The 22536-nt window shown below is 44.2% G+C and overlaps 1 long non-coding RNA gene across 1 annotated transcript; it reads left to right on the plus strand.

Annotated features, from left to right (window-relative positions):
• Positions 1-4681: 4681 nt before the first annotated feature.
• LOC121563993 lies at positions 4682-5403 on the plus strand. The gene is made up of 4 exons (XR_006000036.2): positions 4682-4739; positions 4845-4950; positions 5084-5276; positions 5380-5403. It is a non-coding gene; the product is annotated as an uncharacterized LOC121563993 (long non-coding RNA).
• The last annotated feature ends 17133 nt before the right edge of the window (positions 5404-22536 follow it).

Here is a 22536-nt window from a genome sequence, read left to right on the forward strand (position 1 = left end):
TGGACTAATTCCATGGGTAGAGAGCAGACGATCATCGGTTTGAATATCACTGACACCATGCCACATTAAAAAAAGAAATGTGTTTGCATGATTAATACCTAAGCAAATTAATTTCCATTTGTCCTATCTGTGCTTGGAGTTCAAAACAGTTAAACTAAGCTAGCAGTGTTATTAAAAGTCTTATTGAAACATGTTCTCAGAACGTTATTTAATTACCCTCAAATAACCTATAATTTATGTTCTCAGGACATGAATAAAACCTCCCAAGAAAACTTTCAGGGAACCATAGAAAAACGTTCTGAAAACTTCCCTGCAACCTAAACAAATTACGTTCCCAGAACAGGCGAAATTTTCACTTCCATTCTCCGAATGTTTAAAACACGTTCAGTTTTAACCGTCAGGAAACATATAGTTTCGTTCCCAGAACCAAAAGGCAAAGCAAAAATGTACATGCTCACAACTGCCAAGGAACCAAATGTGCTAGCTGGTGTTTGTTTGTTTAAAATATTTTATTTACCTAGCCGCTGTCCCACTGCAGATGTGCCAGCCTGATATTTTAGTTTACTCAGGCCATGCCCATTGTGAAGTTTCGTTTTCGTTTCTTGCTGTGTTGCTTTTACAGTTATGCCATATGGTGTCGTTCATCACTTTCAGAACGCACTGACTCCCAGGGCGCAGAATGACCGTCCTGTGTTCCATCAAGATTAGCTGATTATGGACACGTTTAGAAGGCGATAATAATAACACATTTATAATTTTTTCGTGGGGAGAGAATACCCGCGATGGCTTTGGTTTAGTGAAGTAGAATGGTTTGGTAAAGACGAACACTGACAGTTGCGTAAATTTCATACTCACGAAATCTCCAATTACGCATCTATCTGCAGGTAATAAAGTGGTCGTGTTTATCAGAAGTACAAAGATGGGAGAAGGGTCACATGGAAACTGAGTAAACACCTTTCCTATATGTTTTCCCGCAGGTAGAAAAAAGGGTTCCAAAGGGTTAATCGGCTGTCCCCATAGGATAACACTTTTGGGTTCCAGGTAGAACCCTCTGTGGAAAGGGTTCTACATAGAACCCAAAGGCGTTCTATCTGGAAACAAAATGTGCTTCTAGATACCACTTTTTTTCTAAGAGTGCAAATCCCACCTCTTTACTGAAGTGATAAAACATATAATTATATATTTTATGGCCCAGTGCAGTCAAAAACGTGATTTACTTGTGTTTTAAATATATTTCCACACTATGAGGTTGGAATGATATTGTGAAAATGATGAGAATTAGTTTGAAAAGACCTGAAATTTCTGCCTGTTTTGGTGGGATGCAGCATTGGCCTTTCCATCACCATGTGGTAAATTATTTAATAGACCAATAAGAAAGAGAGTTCCAAACCTCTTTGCCAATAACAGCTAGTTTTCAGTTTACCCCTCCCCACTCAGACCACTCCCAAACAGTCCTAGCCAAATTCTTGTTTGAGAAATTGCTCTTTGCTAAGAAGGAATTTGGTATAATTTTTTATTGAAAACATTCAGAGTAAGGTACTTAATTGTTACCCAGAAATGATTTGATATTGAGATAAAAATGACTGCATTGGACCTTTAATATATTTCATTAATATTTTGTGTGTAGAGGGTGTGGAGTGCGGGGAGAAGATGGTGGCTCTGAGTTGCGGAGATGCCCATGTTGTTTTACTGTCTGAAGAGGGAAGAGTTTTCTGTCTTACCTCTGCCTCCAATTTTCCCAGGTAGGCCTTGACAGAATGACACATCTCTATGTAGGCCTACTCACACAATGTTTTGATGCATCTGTCAATATTAGCAACTGAACATATTGAAATGGTCGCTTTTGGTCTGTCTGTTTCTCTTGTGTTTTCTCAGACCAGTGGGTAACTTGAATCAGGTAATTCAGGTTGCATGTGGAGACCAGCATTCAATTGCACTAACCCAACGTAAACATCAGTTTCTAAATTGCTCAATTTGATACGGGATATGATAGGAGGCTGTCTGTGCTCTATGAATGTCCTTTATACCAAATAGTGTCTGTTCCAGATACATAGATATCAACATGAGAATACTGGAAGAGATGGAGACCCGCACACAGTCCCCCCAAAAAAACGATGTATGATTGTGCAGAGATTCACGTGACTTACAGTACCTGTCAAAAGTTTGGACACACCTATCTTCTGTATACCACCCATACCTTGTCACAACACAACTGATTGGCTCAAACACATTAAGAAGCAAAGAAATTCCACAAATTAACTTTCAACAAAGTTAATTGAAATGCATTCCAGGTGACTACCTCATGACGTTGGTTGAGAGATACAAAGATCAATGGATGTAGCTTGTATGGTAAGATCAATCTTGGAGTGTCACTGGGTATGTTCTTGGATATATCCATTTTGGGGGTCATTCTTAGGGATCACAGTTGATTTGTGATTTTTCCTTTACCTACAATCCTGTTTGTCAAATTAGAAGCCACACATTAGTGTTTGTGGGCTCCTTCCAAAACATCTACTAATTTGGGCTTGGAGAGCAAGGGCAGCTGGGAAATGGAGTCAAGATGGACCAGTCTGTGCCTCTGCCAGTACAGCTATCACAGGGTAGTTAAATAATTTATTTTCCTCTGCCTAACGTGACCTATTTGAAACTCAATACAGTACTTAAGCAGAAATGTTAGTCTCTGAAATGATAAAATGACAGGTCTATAACATCATAACTGTTTTGGGTAACTTTCAGACCGCATTGATGACCAGCAAATTGAACAAACCTTTGCTGGAGGAAACCATTATTTGTCCTTGTACAGCTCTGCTCAGTTATTGCGTTTACAGTTAGTTTGTTCTGAGTTAGTCCTTAGTACTTAACATTGTTTTAATACAGTGCATCAAATTGTTATTACAGGAATCAGGAAAATTGTGGAATGACTTCCATGTTGAAAAAGTGACTCAGACATTAGACAATGACATCATTGACAGATGGATCTTGCAATGCGATTCAAAATCATGGAAGAAAATAAAGAAGTAAGTACCCTACATGACCAAAAGTATGTGGACACCTGCTCGTCGAACATCTCATTCCAAAATCATGGGCATTAATATGGAGTTGGTCCCCCCTTTGCTGCTATAACAGTCTCCACTCTTTTGGGAAGGCTTTCCACTAGATGTTGGAACATTGCTGCGGGGACTTACTTCCTTCAGTCACAAGAGCATTATTAAGGTCGGGCACTGATGTTGGGTGATTAGGCCTGGCTCGCAGTCGGCATTCCAATTCATCCCAAAGTTGTTCGTTGGGGTTGAGGGCAGGGCTCTGTGCAGGCCAGTCAAGTTCTTCCACACTGATCTTGACAAACCATTTCTGTATGGACCTCGCTTTGTGCATGGGGGCATTGTCATGCTGAAACAGGAAAGGGCCTTCCCCAAACTGCTGCCACAAAGTTGGAAGCACAGAATTGTCTACAATTTCATTGTATGCTGTAGCGTACTATGCATTCGGGCAGGTAGCGTTCTCCTGGCATCCGTCAAACCCAGATTCGTCCGTCGGACTGCCAGATGGTGAAGCGTGATTCATCACTCCAGAAAACGCTTTTCCACTGCTCCAGAGTCCAATGGCGGAGAGCTTTACACCACTCCAGCCAACGCTTGGCATTGTACATGGTGATCTTAGGCTTGTGTGCGGCTGCTCAGCCATGGAAACCCATTTCATGAAGCTCCCGACAAACAGTACTTGTGGTGACGTTGCTTCCAGAGGCAGTTTGGGACTCGGTAGAGAGTGTTGCAACCCGTTCTGTGAGCTTGTGTGGCCTACCACTTTGTGGCTGAGCCGTGGCTCCTAGACGTTTCCACTTCACAATAACATCATTTACAGTTGACCGGGGAAGCTCTAGCAGGGCAGAAATTTGACAAACTGACTTGTTGGAAAGGTGGCATTTTATGACAGTGCCATGTTGAAAGTCACTGAGCTCTTCAGGAAGGCCATTCTACTGCCAATGTTTGTCTATGGAGATTACATGGCTGTGCGCTCGATTTTATACACCTGTCAGCAACAAGTGTGGCTGAAATAGCCGAATCCACTAATTAGAAGGGGTCACTGTCACGGATTCTGCCGAGGCTGCTCCTCCTCCTTGCTCGGGCAGGCTTCGGCGTTCGCCGTCCCCGGAGTACTAGCTACCACCGTTAGATGTTTCGATGTTTGATTGCTTTTGTCTGTCTATTGCACCTGTGTCCGTTTGTGTCTGATTATGTGTCCTATAAGTTGCCTGTCTTGTGTTGGTTAGTTTGTGTGTTGTTATTCGCCTGTCCGTAGTGCTGCGTGTTTGCTCTGTTTGTTGTTTTTTTGTTTACGCACAGTTTGCGTAATTGCTCGCCTCTGTGTTTGTTGAGGCCGTTCATTGTATCTTTGCCTTGTGTTTTCACAAGTAAACTTTGTTGGACTAAGCTTCGGTGTCCTGCGCCTGACTCCCACACCACATTCACCTCAGCCTTGACAGTCACATACTTTTGTATATATAGTGTACATACTGTAGGTAGAGAAGGATACAAATAAACCTCGTCCCCAGGCTCAATACAAATAAGCAACTCATGATGGTTGATAATTGGACAAGGCAACACAAACATACATGAAAAGATGAAGGTCTCAGGAACTTACATAGTCTGAACTATAAGATTCTTCAGTTTTATTTTCAGGAAAATCACAAAAACATTATCTTCTGCGTCATGTTTAAATGGGAGCTTCCTGGACAAAAGGTAAAAACTCACTGCCTATCCATTAATGTTTTATCATCACATTATTGAATACTTTTTGTTTTATTGTTGGATATGTAATAGTATTTCTTGGTCTTATTACTCTAGTCGTGATAAACATTACCAAACCTCACTGAAGCACTCTGGCCTGGACTTGTCACTCGCCCGACTGGCTTTTCAAAAGCTTGCAGAAAAGGACAAAGTTCTGGCTGAGGTATTTTTTCATTTATTATCTTTATGATCAGATACTTATTTTCAATACTTCTGTTTGTTGTCCTTGATATTCAACTTGACCACTCAATAAGTCATTTAGTTGTGACCCACAAGCACTCCTTTCATGGTTCTAGGTTAAAGAAGTCGTCCAGCACATACTCCTTCCCTCCCTGAGTAAGGATCCCATTGGGGTGGAGGGTCTGAGGGTGTACCTCATCATCCCTGAGCTCCTGAGGGTTCTCCTAAAACAACAACGTGGCATAGACATTACTGAGGCCTTCGCTGCAGCCATCCTCAGACTGAACCCAGACAAGCTCCAGGTCCTTGGTAAAGTCACCATCCATCGATACACCTCTTGTCTTGTTTTTTTAGATACAGGAGGTCGTCTGTGTGCTCTTGTATCAACTGAACTCAAGGCTAATTCCAACAGAGGGCCTATGGTCGACACTGTCAGATTCCTTCTTCCGAACGGTGGTGAAATCATTCCACACAGTGTCAGCAGAGTACCTTCAGCAGATGGCAGTTAAACGATGTGATGGTGGCAAATCATTGAAGAAGACTTTTGGGGTTCTGCAAAGTCTTTATGATGTGGGTATTATTTGATAATTTAAAATATTGGTCATGGCCCCAAATCATTTTAAGTGTTCACAGCAAAAAAAAAAAAATCTAAGTACGAATCTCGGAGCATCGGAGCACCATTAGGTGCAAAAACTCGACATACCCAGTCGCTGCCCACTTTTTGGAAGCGAACCACTCGATTTCGTCCCTAGGTTATATCTGCATCGAACATGTCACCCTCCCTAGGAGAGGGGGTGACCTCGACAACTCATTGTTAAAATGAGAGGCTGCCTGGATCTTTAATTTAAAGACCCTTGCTCCCTTTGGTCTCAACGTAGACTTTGATTTGAAGCCATTCTTGTGATTATTGTGATTTTGCTATTCATTGTAAGTGTTTGTGGGCCTATGTAGCCAAGTTGTATCTATGATCGTATGCTATCCATGTTTTTTGTATGTTCTGTTTATCTGTGAATTAACCAATGCTATTAGGCCACACCCGGCCATGATTACAGACACCTGCATGTGTCCTTTGACACTATATAAACTAGTGACCCGCAGTGTTTGTCATTATACTCAGGGGTGCACATAACTTTTTCAGTGAGTTACTCAGGTGAGTACCAGCAGATGGTGTCTGGTACTCACCCCATATGTAGCGTGGTCTTAATAAGTGCAGTCTTCCTCACTGTCCTCCTCAGTGCCGCCACCACTGTCCTCTGCTTCAGCTTCCTGCATGGTAGATGATGAAGATGCTGCAGATGCACCTTCCTGTCCTTGGTTGAGCCTCCGATTAGCTGTCTCCATCCACAGGTCAACAGCAGGCTTTGGGTCAAATGTCTCTGTGGTCTGCTTTGACAGGTGAATGTGCATCAGTGCTGAGAGACGAGCATGTGACAGACGAGATCTGTACTTGGTTTTTATTATGTTGAGATGTGAGAATCCCCTCTCACAAGCTGCACTGCTTAAAGGCAGTGTAAGAGACAGCTTAACCACCTTGTTGATGTTGGAATAAGCATCTGGGTTACTTGTATTTACTATTTGGACCAAGTCATACACAGAAGAGGCTCCCAGGCGTTTTCCTGCCTGCTTTAAGCGCATCCATTCTGTCACAGTGGTATCTTTGTCAAGTTGCAAGGTAGCCTCATATTTCTTGAGAATGCTGCAAACTGTTGTGTTTCCAAAACTGTGGAGGTCTTGCATTTCCTGAGGCCATGTTGAAGGATCAAATACTAAGAAATGATCACATGACTTGAGGGGAGTCATATCTGATTTCAAACTCTTCAATTAACCCCCTGAGTATTGTCTCTGTCAGCATCAGCATTGGAAACAGTGTGTGCCCTGTGGCTTTCACCATCAAGCAGAAGTGTGAACTGTCCAATGGCCACCATGAGTTCATCCTTACATTCTCCAATGGTCAGATTTTCCTTCTGAAACCTAATGGATGTGGTGTTCAAAATGTTGCAAATGTCAAGCATGTTTGACAGAAAGCACTGAAAACGCTCTGTGCAGATATGCTGCAAGTCACTGTTATCACTCGTAACCAGTTGCATTTTAATGGCTGGCAATAGTCTTGATATTTTTAAGTGTTTCATGCCTCCATGCAGACCATCTGATATTATGAAACTTACCCAGTTTCACAAAGGAGATCCCATTTTCTTCACATAGCTTATTCAGTGCAGCAGTTTTTTTTGCTCCATCTTTTTGTAAATAAAACTGCAGCAGCTTGACCACAGAGCGATTAAATGTCTCACAGTAAGGAACGTTGCGATCAGCTGATTTCACGCAATTCTCCAGTGTGTGTGCGGTGCACAGAATGTGCACAAGGGAGTCTCCAACCGCAGCAAGTTGCCGGAGTTTTGGCACAACGCCGTTGTAGATACCTACGTTGACAGCAGCCCCGTCTGTGCACACAGCGACCAACTTTCTTGTCCAGTCATCCAAGCCTGTGTCCTGGAAAAGTCTCACAAGTCCGTCTGTTATGGCCTGCGCGGTTCGGTCAGCACCCAATTCAATCAGTCCAATAAAGTCTGAAGTAAACACTCCGTTGCTGGACACAGACACAATGTAAACGATTTCCTGCTCAGTTTTTGTGATGTCCTCAGATCCATCAAAAAGCAGCCCCCAAAATTCAGCAGACTGCAACTTGGCTCGTAACTCCCCGCTGATGGTGTGAGCGATGCTCTGCATGATCCGTGTGCCCCCTTCACGTGAATGATATGCACCTCCGACATTTACTCCTAGCCGCTTCAGTAAAGGAACATCCTCAGAATAGGAAAGACATGGGACGTGCGTGTTTAGCTTTATGGAAGGCGAGGAGAAAAATATTAAACAGAGCTTGCCACTGTTCTTCATTCAGCTTGTCTCGCCATCTGGCAAGTGGGCGACTGGACATTTCTTCTCGGCTAGCTTGTTTAGCAATGGCTTGCGCCACATTCGTGTGCTCCTTGTTCTTTTCATGTTTGTCAAATAAAGGATGGTTGAAATTCTTTGAGCCTTTATAAAATGCACCGGTTTTGTCTGCTAGATGTGGATTTGAGCTGCAAATCTTGCACCACATTTCAGTGCGCTCATTCTTAGCTTCAAGCCACTGCACATCTTGGAGCCACTTTTCCGAAAAAAGTATTTTCTTCGGCTCTGGCTCCAGTTGGCGTTTCTTTGTAGGTGGCGAAACGCCAAAGAAGCTGCTTAATGTCTGTTGCTTGTTGGACATCCCTGACAGTAGTTGACAAGCAACATGTCATGTGTAAGGTTAGATGAGAAGATCGGTCAAGTACGCAAAGGCGCGTAGTAACACAAGTGGCATTACGCATTCCTGATTTTTGTCGCGCTTGCGTACCTGCGTACCAGTTATGTGCACCCCTGATTATACTGTAGTGTATGAAGAATTATGACTTTGCTAATGTTTTCAAGTGGAATCTGAGAGGATGTTTATTCAGTTTCAGAGGGAGCCGTTTTAGAGTGACACCCCATAGAACAGAGGGAGTCTGTTTGTTGTAGACAGGGGATTGGTCAGTATGGGAAACCGCCCATATTTTGGTAAAGATTATAAGTACTGGGTTGGAACAAAGAAGATCAGAACAGACATATTCTTTTGGGACTCTGTTCTCCGGATGATCTTGACATCTGTAAACTTATGCTGAAATCTTGTGATATAAATAAAACTTATGATCAAAGCTCAGTATAAGCGGACTCCTTTGTGTCACAGCATAATTAGCAACATTAACTCGACACTACAATACCCTGATGACTTGTCTGTCGAAACGTTGGTTATTAGGATATTAAATTATTGCATTTGAGCTCCTAGAGTGTGCTGCTTTCCTTTTCAACTGTACATACTATATACATTTTATGGACACAGTATATTTTACATAAATTTTCTTTTGATTGTTTTTAGTCCCATCCTTCAGCTACCCTCAACCCCTCCTATCGATCTCTGAAGACCATCCAGTTTTGATTTCTATTTTCCATATATTTTTCAACTGTGCTGTGTATTTCACTGTAGAGCCCCCAGTCCCGCTCAACCTGCCTCAGATAGCTCCTTTGTTCCATCCCCCATACACGTGGAGACCGGCTCAATCGGTGCCTCCAGTGATGCTATCTCTTTCATTGTTACACAACGCTTAGGTTTATCTCCACTGTACTCATATCCTTCCATATCCTTGCCTGTACATAATGCCCTGAATCTATTCTACATCGCCCGGAAATCTGCCCCTTTTATTCTCTGTACCCAACGCACTAGAAGACCAGTTCTTATAGCCTTTAGCCATATCCTTATTCTATTCCTCCTCTGTTCCTCTGGTGATGTAGAGGTTAACCCAGGCCCTGTAGTCCCCAGTATCACTCCTACTCCCCAGGCGCTATCATTTGTTGACTTCTGTAACCGTAAAAGCCTTGGTTTTTTGCATGTTAACATCAGAAGCCTCCTCCCTAAGTTTGAGTTATTCACTGCGTTAGCACACTCCGCCAACCCTGATGTTCTAGCAGTGTCTGAATCCTGGCTTAGGAAGGCCACCAACAATTCAGAAATGTCCATCCCCAACTACAACATTTTTAGTCTAGATAGAACTGCCAAAGGGGCGGAGTTGCAATCTACTGTAGAGATAGCCTGCAGAGCTCTATCATACTATCCAGGTCTGTGCCCAAACAGTTTGAGCTTCTACTTCTAAAAATCCACCTTTCCAGAAGTAAGTCTCTCACTGTTGCCGCTTGCTACAGACCCCCCTCAGCCCCTAGCTGTGCCCTGGACACCATATGTGAATTGATTGCCCCCCATCTATCCTCAGAGTTCGTATTGCTTGGTGACCTAAACTGGGATATGCTTAACACCCCGGCCATCCTAAAATCTAAACTAGATGCCCTCAATCTCACACAAATTATCAAGGAACCTACCAGGTATAACCCTAAATCCGTAAACATGGGCACCCTCATAGATATCATCCTGACTAATTTACTCTCTAAATACACCTCCGCTGTCTTCAACCAGGATCTCAGCGATCACTGCCTCATTGCCTGCGTCCGTAATGGGTCCGTGGTCAAACGACCACCCCTCATCACTGTCAAACGTTCCCTGAAACACTTTAGCGAGCAGGCCTTTCTAATTGACCTGGCCCGGGTATCCTGGATGGATATTGACCTCCTTCCGTCAGTAGAGGATGCCTGGTTGTTCTTTAAAAGTGCTTTCCTCTCCATCTTAAATAAGCATGCCCTATTCAAAAAATTCAGAACTAAGAACAGATATAGCCCATGGTTCACCCCAGACTTGACTGCCCTTGACCAGCACAAAAACATCCTGTGGCGTACTGCATTAGCATCGAACAGCCCCCGCGATATGCAACTTTTCAGGGAAGTCAGGAACCAATATACACAATCAGTTAGGAAAGCAAAGGCTAGCTTTTACAAAGAGAAATTTGCATCCTGTAGCACTAACTCCAAAAAGTTTTGGGACACTGTAAAGTCCATGGAGAATAAGAGCCCCTCCTCCCAGCTGCCCACTGCACTGAGGCTAGGAAACACTGTCACCACCGATAAAGCTACGATAATCGAGCATTTCAACAAGCATTTTGCTACGGCTGGCCATGCTTTTCACCTGGCTACCCCGGCCACCAGCTCTGCACCCTCTGCTGCAACTTTCCCATGCCCCCACCCGCTATTCTTTCACTCAAATTCAGACAGCTGATGTTCTGAAAGAGTTGCAAAATCTGGACCCCTACAAATTAGCTGGGCTAGACAATCTGGACCCTTTCTTTCTAAAATTAGCCGCCGAAATTGTCGCAACCCCTATTACTAGCCTGTTCAACCTCTCTTTCGTATCGTCTGAGATCCCCAGAGATTGGAAAGCTGCCACGGTCCCCCCCCTCTTCAAAGGGGGTGACACTAGATTGAAACTGTTACAGACCTATATCCATCCTGCTCTGCCTTTCGAAAGTTTTTGAAAGCCAAGTTAACTAACAGATCACCGACCATTTCGAATCCCACCGTACCTTCTCCGCTATGCAATCTGGTTTCCGAGCTGGTCATGGGTGCACCTCAGCCACGCTCAAGGTCCTAAACGATATTATAACTGCGATCGATAAAAGACAGTACTGTGCAGCCGTCTTCATTGACCTGGCCAAGGCTTTCGACTCTGTCAATCACCGCATTCTTATTGGCAGACTAAATAGCCTTGGTTTCTCAAATAACTGCCTCGCCTGGTTCACCAACTACTTCTCAGATAGAGTTCAATGTGTCAAATCGGAGGGCCTGTTGTCTGGACCTATGGCAGTCTCTATGGGGGTGCCACAGGGTTCAATTCTCGGGCCGACTCTATTCTCTGTATATATCAATGATGTCACTCTTGCTGCTGGTGACTCTCAGATCCACCTCTACGCAGACAACACCATTTTGTATACATCTGGCCCTTCATTGGACACTGTGTTAACAAACCTCCAAACGAGCTTCAATGCCATACAACACTCCTTCTGTAGCCTCCAACTGCTCTTAAACGCTATTAAAACTAAATGCATGCTCTTCAATCGAACGCTGCTTGCACCCGCCCGCCCGACTAGAATCATTACTCTCGGCGGGTCTGACTTAGAATATGTGGACAACTACAAATACCTAGGTGTCTGGTTAGACCGTAAACTCTCCTTCCAGACTCACATTAAGCATCTCCAATCCAAAGTTAAATCTAGAATCGGCTTCCTATTTCGCAACAAAGCCTCCTTCACTCATGCTGCCAAACATGCCCTCGTAAAACTGACTATCCGACCGATCCTTGACTTCGGCGATGTCATTTACAAAATAGCCTCCAACACTCTACTCAGCAAATTGGATGTAGTCTATCACAGTGCCATCCATTTTGTCACCAAAGCCCCATATACTACCCACCATTGTGACCTATACGCTCTCGTTGGCTGGCCCTCACTACATATTCGTTGCCAAACCCACTGGCTCGAGGTCATCTATAAATCCCCGCCTTATCTTAGCTCATTGGTCACCATAGCAACACCCACCCGTAATATGCGCTCCAGCAGGTATATCTCACTGGTCATCCCCAAAGCCAACACCTCCTTTGGCCGCCATTCCTTCCAGTTCTCTGCTGCCAATGACTGGAACGAACTGCAAAAATCTCTGAAGTTGGAGACTCTTATCTCCCTCACTAACTTTAAGCATCAGTTGTCAGAGCAGCTTACCGATCACTGCCCCTGTGCACAGCCCATCTGTAATTAGCCCACCCAACTACCTCATCCCAATATTGTTATTTATTTTGCTCATTTGCACCCCAATATCTCTATTTGCACATCATCTTTTGCACATCTATCTCTCCAGTGTTAATACTAAATTGTAATTATTTTGCACTATGGCCTATTTATTGCCTTACCTCCATAACTTACTACATTTGCACACACTGTATATAGATTTTCTGTTGTATTTTTGACTTTATGTTTTGTTTTACCCCATATGTAACTCTGTGTTGTTGTTGTTTTTATCGCACTGCTTTGCTTTATCTTGGCCAGGTCACAGTTGTAAATGAGGCTTACCTGGTTAAATAAAGGTGAAAAAAACTAAAACTAAAACCAAAGTAAGGTCTCAACTCATTGTTGAAAGTTAGAATACATAAGGTGCAATTTCGAAACTTGTTTGTGCATTGGCAGTTTTCCTCTTGTTATATGTCACTCAATTAGCCCATGTCAGTTAACATTTTACAGATTGGTAAATTAGTCTAGCCAGCTATCTCAACTTGTACATTTTAGTAGACTCTCTCATCCAGAGCAATTAGAGTTAAGTAACTTGCTCAAGGGCACCAGCAGATTTTTCACCTAGTCGGCCCAGCGATTCGAACCAGCGACCTTTCAGTTTTTTTTTATTTATTTTTTATTTCACCTTTATTTAACCAGGTAAGCCAGTTGAGAACAGGTTCTCATTTACAACTGCGACCTGGCCAAGATAAAGCAAAGTAGTTACCGGCTCAATGCTCTTAACAGCTAGGCTACCTGCCACCATGTAGTAATCATGGCTGAATTACTAACCGGCCCCCATTGATTTTGTTAGTCGCTCTCACTCAGATATTATGATATCATGGCATAAGTCATGGTAAAATGTGTGGAATTGCAGAAAATTAGCTGTGAAACTGCGAAAAAATACAAGTTCTCTAAAGCACATTTATTTGTTTACCTTTTGTTAATAAATTACTTTTTCTGCTTACATATACCTCTGTACATATTCAACTATAGTTTTGAATCCCAGTGCTGAGTTAATGTGTAGCGGCTAATTTGTATAGCTAATAGGCTATTTGTTTATAGATTGACTGAGGTGAATGAAGCTACAGCAACCAATGTGATAATGGCTGGGGTCATTTTTGCTTTTAATTTTGTTTTTCAAATTTGAGTTTTTTAATTGTATAGAAATGCAGTATAGAAAGTCTATAGTGTGTTTGCGTCCACATGCCCCCCATAATGTTCCCTTACTTGGCAACTTGTGACCAAATAATCACGTCTCCCTCCTTCATCATCGTCTGGCTGTACGGTCTCATGTAGGAGTCCACACTCAGGAACACAGCCTTCAACAGCACCTGAGCAGGGGTGTATTCATTAGTGAACACCGTAGTGAAACGTTTTGCAACGGAATACATTTTGCAACAAAAATTAGTAATTTGTTCAAGGGTGTATTCATTAGTGCATATTGTTTCGGCCCAGATAACCTGTTTCAAATCCAAATGTATTAACGACAGGTTATCAAGTCATTTCACATACCATGGAACATGTTAAAATTGCAAAAGGAATGTGTTAATTTTGTGTGAAATTTCCGGTAGGGCTACTGTATGTGTCCAAGACAATTTTCCCCTCTGGGACATTAAAGGGTCATTTCAGCACTTTTCAACTTCATATTCATTATCTCCAGTACATACAGTGCCTTCGGAAAGTATTCAGACCCCTTGAATTTTTCCACATTTTGTTACGTTACAGCCTTATTCTAAAATGGATTAAAGAAAAAAAATCCTCATCAATCTACACACAATACCCCATAATGACAAAGCAAAAACATTTTAAAATCAAAAACACTAATACTTATTTACAAGTATTCAGGTGCATCCTGTTTCCATTGATCATCCTTGAGATGTTTCTACAACTTCATTGGAGTCCACCTGTGGTAAATTCAATTGATTGGACATGATTTGAAAATGCGCACACCTGTCTATATAAGGTCCAACAGTTGACAGTGCATATCAGAGCAAAAACCAAGCCATGAGGTCGAAGGAATTGTCCGTAGAGCTCTGTGTCACACCCTGATCGGTTTCACCTGTCTTTGTGCTTGTCTCCACCCCCCTCCAGGTGTCGCCCATCTTCCCCATTATCCCCAGTGCATTTATACCTGTGTTCTCAATTTGTCTGTTGCCAGTTTGTCTTGTCTTGTCAGGTCTTACCAGCGTGCTTTCCCGTTTTCCTGTTTCTCAAGTGTTTATTTCCTAGTTTTCCCGGTTCTGACCATTCTGCCTGCCATGACCCCGAGCCTGCCTGCCGTCCTGTACCTGCCTGACTCTGACCTGATTATGAACCTCTGCCTGCCCTGATCCCGGCCTGCCTGCCGTCCTGTACCTGCCTGACTCTGACCTGATTACGAACCTCTGCCTGCCCTGACCCCGAGCTTGCCTGCCGTTCTGTTCCTGCCTGACTCTGACCTGATTACGAACCTCTGCCTGTCCTCGACCTGCCCTTTGCCTGCCCCGTGTTCTAATAAATTATTATTGAGAACTGTACTATCCGCCTCCTGTGTCTGCAGCTGGGTCATATCCTGAGTCGTGATACTCTGAGACCGGATTGTGTTGAGGCACAGATCTGGGGAAGGGTACCAAACCATTTCTGCATCATTGAAGGTCCCCAAGAACACAGTGGCCTCCATCATTCTTAAATGGAAGAAGTTTGGAACCACCAAGACTCTTCCAAGAGCTGGCCGCCCGGCCAAACTGAGCAATCGGGGAGAAGGGCCTTGGTCAGGGAGGTGACCAAGAACCCGATGGTCACTCTGACAGAGCTCTAGAGTTCCTCTGTGGAGATGGGAGAACCTTCCAGAAGGACAACCATCTCTGCAGCACTCCACCAATCAGGCCTTTATGGTAGAGTGGCCAGACGGAAGCCACTCCTCAGTAAAAGGCACATGATAGCTCGCTTGGAGTTTGCCAAAAGGCACCTAAAGACTCTCAGACCATGAGAAACAAGATTCTCTGGTCTGATGAAATCAAGATTGAACTCTTTGGCCTGAATGCCAAGCGTCACGTCTGGAGGAAACCTGGCACCATCCCTACGGTGAAGCATGGTTGTGGCAGCAAGTTTCTGAATGTCCTTGAGTGGCCCAGCCAGAGCCCGGACTTGAACCCGATCGAACATCTCTGGAGAGACCTGAAAATAGCTGTGCAGCGACACTCCCCATCCAACCTGACAGAGCTTGAGAGGATCTGCAGAGAAGAATGGGAGAAACTCCCCAAATACAGGTGTGCCAAGTTTGTAGCGTCATACGCAAGAAGACTCAAGACTGTAATCACTGCCAAAGGTGCTTCAACAAAGTACTGAGTAAAGGGTCTGATATTTCCGTTTTTTATAAATCAGCAACATTTTCTAAAAACCTGTTTTTGCATTGTCATTATGGGGTATTGTGTGTAGATTGATGAGGGGAAAAAACAATTTAATACGTTTTAGAATAAGGCTGTAATCTAACAAAATGTGGAAAAAGTCAAGGGGTCGGAATACTTTCCAAAGGCACTGTATGTGAAAACAGTGTGTTTCTATGATCCGTCGTTAAAAAGATAAGAATGTCCTAAAAAATGCTTCTCTGTGACATAACAGGGTAGGATTAAAAGTTTAAAAACTGTGATTTTCAAAACCTGCAAAGAGGTTCTACCCAGAGGGAAGGTATTTTCTTGCTCCCCACATCACCGCGAATCTCAGTGTTGGAAAACCACTCTTTAAAATGTTTAAACTTTTTATGATGTCATCGGGTAGAACTTTTTAATGTTATGTTTTCTACAACACATAGAAATGCGCCTTTTCCACATACAGTGGGGAAAGAAAGTATTTAGTCAGCCACCAATTGTGCAAGTTCTCCCACTTAAAAAGATGAGAGAGGCCTGTAATTTTCATCATAGGTACACGTCAACTATGACAGACAAATTGAGGAAAAAAATCCAGAAAATCACATTGTAGGATTTTTAATGAATTTATTTGCAAATTATGGTGGAAAATAAGTATTTGGTCACGTACAAACAAGCAAGATTTCAGGCTCTCACAGACCTGTAACTTCTTCTTTAAGAGGCTCCTCTGTCCTCCACTCGTTACCTGTATTAATGGCACCTGTTTGAACTTGTTATCAGTATAAAAGACACCTGTCCACAACCTCAAACAGTCACACTCCAAACTCCACTATGGTCAAGACCAAAGAGCTGTCAAAGGACACCAGAAACAAAATTGTAGACCTGCACCAGGCTGGGGAAGACTGAATCTGCAATAGGTAAGCAGCTTGGTTTGAAGAAATCAACGGTGGGAGCAATTATTAGGAAATGGAAGACATACAAGACCACTGATAATCTCCCTCGATCTGGGGCTCCACGCAAGATCTCACCCCGTGGGGTCAAAATGATCACAAGAACGGTGAGCAAAAATCCCAGAACCACACGGGGGGACCTAGTGAATGACCTGCAGAGAGCTGGGACCAAAGTAACAAAGCCTACCATCAGTAACACACTACGCCGCCAGGGACTCAAATCCTGTAGTGCCATACGTGTCCCCCTGCTTAAGCCAGTACATGTCCAGGCCCGTCTGAAGTTTGCTAGAGTGCATTTTGATGATCCAGAAGAGGATTGGGAGAATGTCATATGGTCAGATGAAACCAAAATAGAACTTTTTGGTAAAAACTCAACTCGTCATGTTTGGAGGACAAAGAATGCTGAGTTGCATCCAAAGAACACCATACCTACTGTGAAGCATGGGGGTGGAAACATCATGCTTTGGGGCTGTTTTTCTGCAAAGGGACCAGGACGACTGATCCGTGTAAAGGAAAGAATGAATGGGGCCATGTATCGTGAGATTTTGAGTGAAAACCTCCTTCCATCAGCAAGGGCATTGAAGATGAAACGTGGCTGGGTCTTTCAGCATGACAATGATCCCAAACACACCGCCCGGGCAACGAAGGAGTGGCTTCGTAAGAAGCATTTCAAGGTCCTGGAGTGGCCTAGCCAGTCTCCAGATCTCAACCCCATAGAAAATCTTTGGAGGGAGTTGAAAGTCCGTGTTGCCCAGCGACAGCCCCAAAACATCACTGCTCTAGAGGAGATCTGCATGGAGGAATGGGCCAAAATACCAGCAACAGTGTGTGAAAACCTTGTGAAGACTTACAGAAAACGTTTGACCTGTGTCATTGACAACAAAGGGTATATAACAAAGTATTGAGAAACTTTTGTTATTGACCAAATACTTATTTTCCACCATAATTTGCAAATAAATTCATTAAAAATCCTACAATGTGATTTTCTGGATTATTTTTCCTCATTTTGTCTGTCATAGTTGACGTGTACCTATGATGAAAATTACAGGCCTCTCTCATCTTTTTAAGTGGGAGAACTTGCACAATTGGTGGCTGACTAAATACTTTTTTCCCTACTGTATGTAGACACTGGTATTGTGCTGCAGATAATGAAAAGTGGTGGAATTGCCCTTTAAAGTCTGTCCTATCCTATGCTCACCTGTCCATCCCTGGGCTGCGGCAGTGTCTCCTCCCTCAGATGGAAGTCACTAGCCTTGGGGAAACCCTGGAAGTCCTGTCGTAATGTCCAGGCCTTGGACACAACCATGGTGCTGTGCTCCTCTGGTCTAAAGCAGTAGATCTGTAGAGACTGGCTGGAGGGAAAAGGAGGAGGAGACAGGGGTTTGAGTGTATGAGAGAGACAGAGAGAGATATAGAACATGTGTTGTGTCTCTAGGGGGGAAATCACAGTGTACATATTTGCATTCCTTTGTGCATATCCTAATAAATCCTACCACAGCTGTACGGCTATGTTACTCAGGGCAGGTCATGAAAACTATTGTTTGCCTATGTTTACTCAGGGCAGGTCATGAAAACTATTGTTTGCCTATGTTTACTCAGGGCAGGTCATGAAAACTATTGTTTGCCTATGTTTACTCAGGGCAGGTCATGAAAACTATTGATATGACATAAAAACAGATTAAGCTACATTGGGTTGGGTGCAAAAAGACATTTTCATTTGCCATATATTTTTCAACTGTGCTGTGTAGGGTCTCAACTCATTGTTGAAAGTTAGATTACATAAGGTGCAATTTCGAAACGGTTGTGCATTGGCAATTTTCCTCTTGTTACATGTCACTCAAATGTCAGTTAACATTCTACAGATTGGTAAATCAGTCTAGCCTGCTTTCTAAACTTGTACATTTCAGCAGACACTCTTATCCAGAGCAATTAGAGTTAAGTAACTTGCTAAAGGGCACATTGACAGATTTTTCCCTTGGTCGGCTCAGGGATTCAAACCAGCGACCTTTCGGTTACCGGCTTAATGCTCTTAACAGCTAGGCTACCTGCCACCATGTAGTAATCATGGCTGAATTACTAACCGGGCCCCCATTGATTTTGTTAGTCGCTCTCACTCAGATATCACGTTAACATGGCATAAGTCATGGTAAAATGTGTAGAATTGCAGAAAATTAGCTGTGAAACTGCGAAAAAATACAAGTTCTGTAAAGCAAATGTATTTGTTTACATTTTGTTGATAAAATAATTGTTCTGCTTACAGATCCCTCTGTACATATTCAATTATAGTTTTGAATCCCAGTGCTGAGTTAATGTGTAGTGGCTAATTTGTATAGCTAATAGGCTATGTGAGGTGAATGAAGCTACTGCAACCAATGGCTGGGGTCATTTTTGCTTGTTTTTGCTTTTTTCCAAATAGCATTTTTGAGTTTTTAAATTGTATAGAAATGCAGTAAATGAGCTTCAACTTCAGACCCTGGATATGACCCTTAATAGCATAGTAGGCTTATAACGTTACTCTAAGACATAAAAACACTCGATTCGGGTCTTTAGCTTTGGGGAAGAAGGTTTCAGGTGGGCGGTTAACCCTTACGAAAAAAGATTGCAGTCAGAGTGCAGTATAACTGCAGTATACTGCAATTACTGCGTCCAAAGTACCACAGTTGACTGCAGTTACTGCACTTTACTGCAGTTTCAAAACTGCAATCTTTTTTTGTAAGGATTACCTTCTTATCCACAGCCTCGGCCATCTCTTTAAATGGTTATCCCGGCAGGCCAAACCCTCACCTAACCCGGACGACGCTGGGCCAATTGTGCGGCGTCCCATGGGTCTCCCGGTCACGGCCGGCTGTGACAGCCTGGGATCGATCCCGAGGCTGCAGTCGCGCCTCAGCACTCATTGTTGAATTTGTGATTTCCAACTTGTTGTGTAATGTTTATATCCAATGGCCGATGAGCACCGATACGTTTTATCTATAATTTATCTTCAAATAACAAGGATTGAAAAGGATTTGCCAGTAGATTGTCGACTTGATTCATGATGATGACTGCTTGTCTAGCTTGCTAGCTAAGATTTTGAAAGTATGATGTTGCCATGATCAGTCCAATCAAAGTTACGGTAGATATAACGTGATTTGACATCATTTTAATGTCCAATGATCTTGAGCCTTCTTGGATGGGCACTTCTAATGTAAGTCTATTGCAGCACCCAAGGGGATTGAATTTTCGAGCTCTACCTGTAGATTTTGTGGCGATGTAGTGTCTTTTTGGGCTACCTCATATCCACTGAGGGAGTGGAGATGGAGGAGCAACGCGTCAGCGCAGTCAGGTCATGGCCCACCCCCAACTCCATGAAAGCAGTCCAGCGATTCCTGGGGTTCACCAACTGTTTCCGGAGGTTCATCCGGGGCTTCAGCACGGTGGTCGCGCCTTTTACCTCCCTGCTGAGAGGAGGTCCCCAGCAGCATCGTTGGACGGCGGAGGCGGAGAGGGCGTTCGAGACGCTGAAGTCATACTTCCCCACTGCTCCCGTGCTGGCACATCCCGACCCCTGACTCCCCTTCATCGTCGAGGTGGATGCCTCCGAAGTAGGAGTCGGGGCAGTGCTGTCCCAGCGCACCGGAACCCCTCCAAAACTGCGGCCCTGCGCCTTCTACTCCAAGCAGCTGAGTCACGCCCAGAGGAACTATGACGTAGGGGACCGGGAACTCTTGGCGGTCAAGAAGGCTCTGAAGGCTTGGAGGGACTGGCTGGAGGGGTCCCTTAACACCCAGACACCTCCCTTATCGAAAGCTCCTTCCCCTGCTGGTTCCACAACAACCCTGGTCTCACCTCTAGGTGGACTTTGTCACTGACCTTCCCCCCCTCCCAGGGGAACACCACCGTTCTCGTCGTTGTGGACCGGTTTTCCAAAGCTTGTCGCCTCCTTCTTCTGCCTGGGCTCCCGTCGGCCATGTAAACTGCGGAAGACATTGTGTCCTCACACGTATGGAAAACGTTCATGGAACGCCTGGGGGTCACGGTCAGTCTCACCTCCGGGTACCTAATGGGCAGGTGGAGAGGGTCAATCAGGAAGTGTGCAGGTTCCTGAGGTGTTACTGTCAGGACCGGCCGTGGGAGTTGGTGGATTTTCTACCTTGGGCTGAGTACGCGCAGAATTCCCTCTGCCACTCCTCCACTAACCTCACTCATTTCCAGTGCGTGTTGGGGTAACAGCCGGCCCTGGCACCTTGGCATCTGAGCCAGACTGAGGCCCCTGCGGTGGACGAGTGGTTTCGGTACGCTGAGGAGATCTGGAACGCTGCACACACTGTCGCAGATCCCCCCGGTACTGCTGCTCATTCCGTTCACCAGTTCCGGAGGTCTACGTCACCGGCTTTCTAGGCATCACTGACATGGATTATTACCACCAAACCCGGACTGTCTTGTCTCATTACGCACACCTGGTTCCCATTCCCCCTGATTAGTATGTGTATATATGTGCCCTCTGTTCCCCAATGTCCTTGTCGATCGTTGTCCCATGTCCGTTGGTCTCGTGAGTACCGTGTATTGTGCTCTTGTTGTTTACGGGTCTCGTCCCGTGTATTGTGTAGAGGTTACACCTCGCTCTTTTGTTTGGGTTACATCCCTTTGGTATATATACATACGTGTTTGTTTTGGGCGTCATCCCCGTCGTTTTCCATGACGTACCTTGTGTTGGGTGGAGTAAATAAAACCCCTAATACGTATTCCTGCGTGACAAAAACAATATATATACACTACCAGTCAAAAGTTTGGACACACCTACTCATTCAAGGGTTTTTCTTTATTTTTACTATTTTTTACATTGTAGAATAATAGTGAAGACATCAAAACTATGAAATAACACATATGGAATCATGTAGTAACCAAAAAAGTGTTAAACAAATCAAAATATATGTTATATTTGAGATTATTTTAATAGCCACCCTTTGCCTTGATGACAGCTTTGCACACTCTTGGCATTCTCTCAACCAGCTTCATGAGATAGTCACCTGAAATGCATTTCAATTAACAGGTGTGCCTTCTTAAAAGTTAATTTGTAGAATTTCTTTCCTTCTTAATACGTTTGAGCCAATCAGTTGTGTTGTGACAAGGTAGGGGGGGTATACAGAAGATAGCCCTATTTGGTACATTTACATTTTAGTCATTTAGCAGACGCTCTTATCCAGAGCGACTTACAGGAGCAATTAGGGTTAAGTGCCTTGCTCAAGGGCACATTTACGTCATTTAGCAGACGCTCTTAACCAGAGCGACTCACAAAATGGTGCATTCACCCTATAGGCAGTGGGATAACCACTTTACAAATTTTTTTTTTGGGGGGGGGTAGAAGGATTACTTTATCCTATCCCAGGTATTCCTTAAAGAGGTGGGGTTTCAAATGTCTCCGGAAGGTGGTGAGTGACTCCGCTGTCCTGGCGTCGTGAGGGAGCTTGTTCCACCATTGGGGTGCCAGAGCAGCGAACAGTTTTGACTGGGCTGAGCGGGAACTATGCTTCCGCAGAAGAAGGGGAGCCAGCAGGCCAGAGGTGGATGAACGCAATGCCCTCGTTTGGGTGTAGGGACTGATCAAAGCCCGAAGGTACAGAGGTGCCGTTCCCCTCACTGCTCCATAGGCAAGCACCATGGTCTTGTAGCGGATGCGAGCTTCAACTGGAAGCCAGTGGAGTGTGTGGAGGAGGGGGGTGACGTGAGAAAACTTGGGAAGGTTGAACACCAGACGGGCTGCGGCATTCTGGATGAGTTGTAGGGGTTTAATGGCACAGGCAGGGAGGCCAGCCAACAGCGAGTTGCAGTAGTCCAGACGGGAGATGACAAGTGCCTGGATTAGGACCTGTGCCGCTTCCTGTGTAAGGCAGGGTCGTACTCTCCGAATGTTGTAGAGCATGAACCTGCAGGAGCGGGTCACCGCCTTGATGTTAGCGGAGAATGACAGGGTGTTGTCCAGGGTCACGCCAAGGCTCTTCGCACTCTGGGAGGAGGACACAACGGAGTTGTCAACCGT

This window comes from Coregonus clupeaformis, unplaced genomic scaffold, assembly GCF_020615455.1.
Source record: "Coregonus clupeaformis isolate EN_2021a unplaced genomic scaffold, ASM2061545v1 scaf1774, whole genome shotgun sequence".
NCBI lineage: Eukaryota > Metazoa > Chordata > Actinopteri > Salmoniformes > Salmonidae > Coregonus > Coregonus clupeaformis.